An 8,453-nucleotide genomic window follows, 5' to 3' on the forward strand; every position below is an offset into this window, starting at 1 on the left:
TATCGCAATCGCCGTCCTTCTCTGCAAACAGTTTAATATTTAATACTACCCTTCCGTAGGGTTTAAAAATAAAAGAATGTCCAAAGTCCAAGTCCACAGTCCAAAAAAAAATAAAGTGCAAAAGAAAAAGAAAAGTCAAATAAAATAAAATAATAATATCTAAAAAAATAAAAATGTCTCTCTCTTTTTTTTCTCTCTTTTTTTTATTAAATATAAAAAAATCTTCTTCTTTCTCTCATTTCGCTTTGCCTTTTACTCCAAGTCTTTAAGTATTCACCCAAAGCTTTGGCAAAATATTCTTTCGCTCCAATTCCAAATTCTGTAAGGAAAAGACAAAAACCCAAAAACGTAAAGAAGAACAAATAAAATAAAACAAATAAATACCTAAAAAAAAAATCTAAAAACTCTAGCCTAAAGACAAGTCCGCGTCGGCGGCGCCAAAAATTGATGGTTATTTTCAATGGTGTGGTAGCAATATGTTCGTTGAGACTTGTGAAAGCAGATTTTTAGACTTAATTTTGAAACTAAAGTATGACAAAACTCAAAATAAAAGGTGTTGAGGAAGTTATGGAGAGACCGGGGCTCAAGATTCCACCAAATTTCCGCACTCATGTGGTTCAGATATCAATTCTAAACAATAATGGCTCGTATGATGAAGTTTCATTGACTCTAATTTATTGCCTAAGGTAGAATTTCAAAAGTAATGAATGTAAAACTAAAGCATGAGACATCAAAGCATCTAAGTTAAGCATGACCCATCAATTGTAATTACAACCATTCAATGAAACTCATAAATCAATTGAATAACAGTGCAAATAGTCGTAAAAAGAATTAATAGAATTACCACATTTGTGAAACTTGGCTTCCTCCGTCGCCCCATAGGATGGGTTTAGCTCGTCATCATGGAAACACACTCAGAATAAGATTTCATTGCTCAAAAAGGTGTTTACAAGGAGAAAATGGAGAAATAATTCAAAATCGGGTTTCTAACAATTATATTTGTTACAAACCAGAGAACTACTATTGCTCTAAGACTGTCTCCTGAACTACGACCCTCGGCTGTGGGTCGTTACCACTGTAGCATAAACGACTGTCCTTAGGCGTCCAATGAGTGGGTCGATGTTCTTCGTTTTCTTCACAGCGGCAGAAATGGTGGTTTCCTTCCACTTGATTATCTCGACTTTCTGATGCTCTGCAACTCTCCCAAACTCCTCATCCCCTGGCTATGACCACCGAACACTCTTTATATACTCTACAGGGCCTAAAAATCGTTGTAATAACTCCATATAATCTTCATTAACTCTATTTATTCTCTTCTTCCTGTCACGGGAATAATTTCCTTCTGCAGCTCCTACATGCGTCTTCATGTACTATGTACATGGTGCGCATTTAAAGATGTGAAAATAAGACAATAAATGGATGCCTACAGTGATACCTGCAAGTGCACAGGGTCAGTTGTAGCTTGTGTGCAAGAACAGGGTCATTCCACAGGGACTTGGGGTGTATTGAAGCATTCCTAAGCTAGTTAATCTAAATGCAATGAGTGACAATGACACAATGAAGCAAAGAGAGCAAAACAGGGCCTATACAAGGTGAGTTAAAGGTGACAGTGGCATATACAATGGTATGGTAGTGGCAATGTGGTAGTGATAAATCAAGACAGTTACAAACCAAGGCCTAAGCCAAGGGCAATGGCAGGGGAGCAAAACTACAGATACAAAACAGAGAAACAACACAACTAGGTTATGAATCCACCTTGTGACCTAGCCAGATAGTGTAATTCTATGTTAAATCCCTGTCCCTAATGGAGCTAGGTGAAGGTTCAAGCCTGCCTATGTTCCAGGGCGTACATAAATGGAATGGAAAGATAAAAAGCTTGCTCAACTGTTTACTCCTAGCATTGACTGTCTTTTGACAGCACAATCAATCACAAGCACAGTTGAGCACTAATTTCCTCCATTTCTCAATCAATTCTATTTACATGAATTATAACCTAACATTCCACCAATAACAGTGACTTAAGGCATCATCTCAGCCTAGATATACACATACACATGTGAGCTCACATAACAGCAACAAAAAAAAACATTTACTAAACAGAGAACTACAAACTAACATGTGAACTAGAATGAAATGTGAATTAAAACATAAAACAAACTGAATTGAAACAAGATAAACTAAAACTGAATTTGGAATTAAAATTGAAAATTAAAATTAAATCTACAAATACAAAACAGGGAAGAAAAATCTACCCAAGAGGAACTGGCTAGTCCAGCCCTCATGGGGATACACTGGCTAGTCCAGAGATGTCCCTTACAACACACCCACAACCCTCAATTTATAGTCCACAACACTCAATTAGGGTTCTACAAGTTTCCCCCAAATCAGTCAAAATTAGGGTTAGATATTTTACCTAATTTGATGTGATAACTCCCAATTCTTCTCGACCCATGCTTCCATTTGTACTCCTATACCTCTCCATAGCCTTGCTGTCGTTATTTGAAGACATGCAATCACTTTCATCAAAATCACTCGACCTCAGTGGCGTGTGGAATTGATGAAGATGATTGAAAATCATCATACGAGTTAGGTGGTGAGAGTGGGCTGTGGTGGTTAGATAGTTTGGTGGCGGTTAGGTGGTAGAGATGGTTGTTGCAGGGTGATGGTGGTGGTTCTGCACAGGGTATGGTGGAGAGGAAGAAGGTGAAGGTCGATTGTTTTGGGAAGAAGGGGATGTTTGGTTAGGTCATAGGGTTCGGTCGCTATGGTGTGTAGCGGGACAGAAGAATCTGATGATCAGCGTGTGAAAGACGTTGGATACGAAGATGGTTGGTAGATCTAACGGTGGTATGAGAGATGAATCACTTCGACCGTTGGATTGTGAAATACAACAAAGTCAACGGTGCTAGATGATGTTAGGTACTGTAGTGTAAAGCGGGAGTATCTAATTTTGATGCACAGGCATAGGAGCGACCGTTGGATTCAAATACAATCTAATCTGAAGGCTTGGAATTTAAGCGCTGTGGTGTTTGTCAGAGACTTCAGATTTTGATGCTCTATGAATGAGCGACCGTAGGATGATGAGTTGGATCCAATCTGATGGCTGAGAATGGAGGCGGTTTTGGTTATAGAAAATGGGTTTGGGTAAGGGTTTTGGGCCTTGGGTATGCCAAGCCCATATCTTCTTTAAGAGCAATTCTTCCTTCTTGAGCCCATTTCTAGTCTTTTGGGCTTATGCGCACCATTCTTCACGGCTTCCTTGTGTAATTTCTTCCGGCTTTTCACTACTTTTCTGCTCTTTTCCGCTCCGCAAGTCATCTAAACTTTATTTGGTACCTAAAAATGCAAAATTAATTAAGAAAAATATTTATTCTTGAAAACAATGAAAATACAGAATATGGGATAAAATGTAGAATTAATGCACAACATATGAGTTAAATGCCAACAAAAAGGGATAAATATATACAATATTTGGCACTCATCAAATACCCCCAAACCTGAATTTTACTTGTCCTCAAGTAAAACAAAACTAAGGAAATCCTAACTATACCACTGTCGTTGGTTTCTCGAATGCATTTAGCGTATGCACTAAGCCTTTTAAACCACTAAGTGTCCCTAGTGGACGAGTGAAGTCTCGTGAAGGTTTGCTTAGAACGTACCTACAAAGTTCTAGGCCAAAATATAAGCTCAGATTCCATGAAATGTGACATGTGCAAGTCAGTTTAAGCTCACAGCAAAATGGAGATGTCAATCTAGCTATCAAAGGCACAATCCTAGCACTGATAACAAATAAAGACATGTGATAAGAGTGTAAAGTGTATCTACACATGTGTAAAGAAAGATCGGATGTTATGACTACTAATCACCAAGAGATAGTTTCTCAGGCTAAGAACCAAGGTCGAAATCTAGCTAGTTGTCCGGACTTTATGAGAATTGTGAATGAGTTGGAGGTATTTCACAATTACTCGCGTTGTACATCAATGGCATACACCCTCCTTGCTTATTACAATGAAACAACAAAATGACTATTTACATGACTCTTATTTACATTGACTACTCTCTTTTATTTTTGGAACAAGAGAGGATGGAATTGATAAATACTTGATTTTTTTTTTTTTTTTTTTTTTTTTTTTTTTTTTTTTTTTTTTTTTTTTTTTTTTTTTTTTTTTTTTTTTTTTTTTTTTTTTTTTTTTTTTTTTTTTTTTTTTTTTTTTTTTTTTTTTTTTTTTTTTTAAGGAAACACTTTTGATACATATACAAAAGGAAACAAAAGATTACATGACACTTTGCAAGAGGTAGCCCTTTTTGATGCACCCAGTTAAATTCGATGGTTGTCTTTCTTAATGTAACCTCCACCTTCTATCCCAACCAACCAAAGAACAAGCTAGTCAAGTTTCGTTCAGTATTCTAAAGTGATTGGAAATCGTAACTTCCTATCAAACACCTTGAAGATCGAGGCCATACATGTATTGGTAGATCGTGCGCGTGCAAATTTCTTATCACTATGTGAATTGTGCTAGAATCAGGGTGCCTAAATATCTAGACTAAGACTCCTAATAATTACATATTTGCACAAGAGTCAACATTTCAAGGTAAATGAGCTCCATTTTTATGTTTTTTTTCAATTTTTAATTTTTTATTTTCATTTTTCATTTTTTTCAAAAAGAAGGAGTTCTTGTTTTCAATTATGGCATATTATCAAAGTATCTACTTTTCACCCCCAAACCTAAACTAAACATTGTCCTCAATGTTTCAAAATATGAACAAAATTATAATACAACATATTAAGAGGATCATGTTGAGTAGAGAAAAAGGAAAGAGAATACCCGATTTCGGCGAAAGCAATATTAGAACTCCGTTATTCAAGGCAAGAATCCAACATATGTCAGCCGAGATCATATTGGATTAGCAAAATATATACAAAAGGAACAAAAGGGTTTTAAGAAATTTTATCTACTGGATTATGTACAAGAAAATTTGGTTTTTAATGGGATTGGACTTTTCGGGGAAAATTTGGTTTTGTCGGGAGACATTTGGTTTTGGCGGGAGACATTTGGAAACTTTTGGTTTTTTAAAGGGAGCAAAGAGCTTTGTGTTTCTTGGGAATTTTGGAAAAGAAATTTGGTTTTTTATGGGATGAGGAAAAATTTTGGTTTTTAAAGGGAGCAAAGCCTTTTGGTTTTTAATGGGTTAAAAAAAAACTTTTGGTTTAAATGGGATAAAAGGCCAAGCCCACTGTTGGGTTTTGCGAAGCCCAGCTACGTTTTTGAAAAACAGGCCCACTGCTGGCGAGTAAAGCTCACTGTTGGTTTTTGGAATTTTGAAATTTCGGCCCACTTGAACTTTGGTTCAGGCCCACAGTTCAGAAACAAGCCCAGGTAACAATTTGAAATTTGGGCTCTTAAATAGCCAAAGGTCGAGGCCCAACTGGGCTTTTGAAAACGTTTTCTGTTTTTGGGTCAAGCCCACAGTGTAAATGTTTTGTTTTCAAATGGATGTTAAGCCCACAGTCCCAGAAATTTAGTTGGGCTTTGGCTAGCTACTAACTAAAATATGAGGCCCAACTGGGCTTTCAAAAGTTCAGTTTTCTTTAAGTTAAACAACAGGCCCAAATCAATCTAAAACCATGCCCACAAGAAATTAAACAAACAAGCCCACAAGAAATTAATTACAAACCCAACAGAAAAATGGAAAAAATTATTACAAGCCCACAAATTAAAAATGGAAGCCCACAGGTTGGGTTCTCTTAATGGGTTTAGGCTTACTTGCTTAAGCACAGCCCAGCTGCTCAGTTTAGTTGCAAAAGCCCAGTTGGGCTTTGGATCATCCTAAGCTTTGGCTTCAATACTCAAGGCCCAGTTGGGCTTGGCTTATGAATGGCAGCAGCACCAATTCAGGCCTAGCAGCAGGAGCAGATCAGCAGCAGCAGCAACAGCACAACAGCCGGCTTTGCAGGTTCATAGGGCCACAGCAGAGCAACAGGTGCAGAAGGCAGCAGCAGTTAGCAGCAACAGGCAGCAACATGGGCCACAGCAGCTCAGCAGCAGTCTTGGCCTGGCACAAGCAGGAGCACCACAGCAGCACAAGCACAGCAGCTCAGCAGGAGAGCAGGAGTACAGCAAGCACAGGAGCAGCAGCAGCAGCAGCTCCACAGCAAAAGCAGCAGGATAGGCAGGTACCTGCTGGCTCAAAGCAGAAAGTGAGTAAAGATGCAAGCTATGATGCAGGAATGTAAGTGAACAATATGCAAATGAGTATGCAATGCAGGGAAAGATGCAAATGCAATGAACTATGATGCAAATATGAAGATGAAAGTGAATGCAACAAAACAGCAAAGAACAAATCAACACACAGCGCCAAGTCCATCAAAGGCAATGGCCAAGGGCCAAAGGCAAAGGAAGAACAGGGCACAAAACAGTTATAAAAACAGCTATAAAAACAGAGAAACAACACAACTAGGTTATGAATCCACCTTGTGATCTAGCCAGATAGTGTAATTCTATGTTAAATCCCTGTCCCTAATGGAGCTAGGTGAAGGTTCAAGCCTGCCTATGTTCCAGGGCGTACATAAATGGAATGGAAAGATAAAAAGATTGCTCAACTGTTTACTCCTAGCATTGACTGTCTTTTGACAGCACAATCAATCACAAGCACAGTTGAGCACTAATTTCCTCCATTTCTCAATCAATTCTATTTACATGAATTATAACCTAACATTCCACCACTAACAGTGACTTAAGGCATCATATCAGCCTAGTTATACACATACACATGTGAGCTCACATAACAGCAACAAAAAAAAAACATTTACTAAACAGAGAACTACAAACTAACATGTGAACTAGAATAAAATGTGAATTAAAACATAAAACAAACTGAATTGAAACAAGATAAACTAAAACTGAATTTGGAATTAAAATTGAAAATTAAAATTAAATCTACAAATACAAAACAGGGAAGAAAAATCTACCCAAGAGGAACTGGCTAGTCCAGCCCTCATGGGGATACACTGGCTAGTCCAGAGATGTCCCTTACAACACACCCACAACCCTCAATTTATAGTCCACAACACTCAATTAGGGTTCTACAAGTTTCCCCCAAATCAGTCAAAATTATGGTTAGATATTTTACCTAATTTGATGTGATAACTCCCAATTCTTCTCGACCCATGCTTCCATTTGTACTCCTCTACCTCTCCATAGCCTTGCTGTCGTTATTTGAAGACATGCAATCACTTTCATCAAAATCACTCGACCTCAGTGGCGTGTGGAATTGATGAAGATGATTGAAAATCATCATACGATTTAGGTGGTGAGAGTGGGCTGTGGTGGTTAGATAATTTGGTGGCGGTTAGGTGGTAGAGATGGCTGTTGCAGGGTGATGGTGGTGGTTCTGCACAGGGTATGGTGGAGAGGAAGAAGGTGAAGGTCGATTGTTTTGGGAATAAGGGGATGTTTGGTTAGGTCATAGGGTTCGGTCGCTATGGTGTGTAGCGGGACAGAAGAATCTGATGATCAGCGTGTGAAAGACGTTGGATACGAAGATGGTTGGTAGATCTAACGGTGGTATGAGAGATGAATCACTTCGACCGTTGGATTGTGAAATACAACAAAGTCAACGGTGCTAGATGATGTTAGGTACTGTAGTGTAAAGCGGGAGTATCTAATTTTGATGCACAGGTATAGGAGCGACCGTTGGATTCAAATACAATCTAATCTGAAGGCTTGGAATTTAAGCGCTGTGGTGTTTGTCAGAGACTTCAGATTTTGATGCTCTATGAATGAGCGACCGTAGGATGATGAGTTGGATCCAATCTGACGGCTGAGAATGTAGGCGGTTTTGGTTATAGAAAATGGGTTTGTGTAAGGGTTTTGGGCCTTGGGTATGCCAAGCCCATATCTTCTTTAAGAGCAATTCTTCCTTCTTGAGCCCATTTCTAGTCTTTTGGGCTTATGCGCACCATTCTTCGCGGCTTCCTTGCGTAATTTCTTCCGGCTTTTCACTACTTTTCTGCTCTTTTCCGCTCCGCAAGTCATCTAAACTTTATTTGGTACCTAAAAATGCAAAATTAATTAAGAAAAATATTTATTCTTGAAAACAATGAAAATACAGAATATGGGATAAAATGTAGAATTAATGCACAACATATGAGTTAAATGCCAACAAAAAGGGATAAATATATACAATATTTGGCACTCATCAGTACACTCCCAACAACATCATACACGCTCCATAAGAGTTTTAGCACGCTGAAAATACACAAAGGCCTTCTCAAAATATCGCAGAAGTTTCCTGAGAATGTGCTTGACCTGTTTAGTCGAGATTACATGAAATCTTTCCCTCTGATCGAATTCAAAGCACTTACCAATCCTTTTGTGATGTAACAGGCTGGTATGTATCCAAATTAAGAGAAAAATCCAATGGAATCTTGTCTGAATCAGTGCCAGAAGAAA

This window comes from Papaver somniferum, chromosome 1, assembly GCF_003573695.1.
Source record: "Papaver somniferum cultivar HN1 chromosome 1, ASM357369v1, whole genome shotgun sequence".
NCBI classification, from domain to species: Eukaryota; Viridiplantae; Streptophyta; class Magnoliopsida; order Ranunculales; family Papaveraceae; genus Papaver; species Papaver somniferum.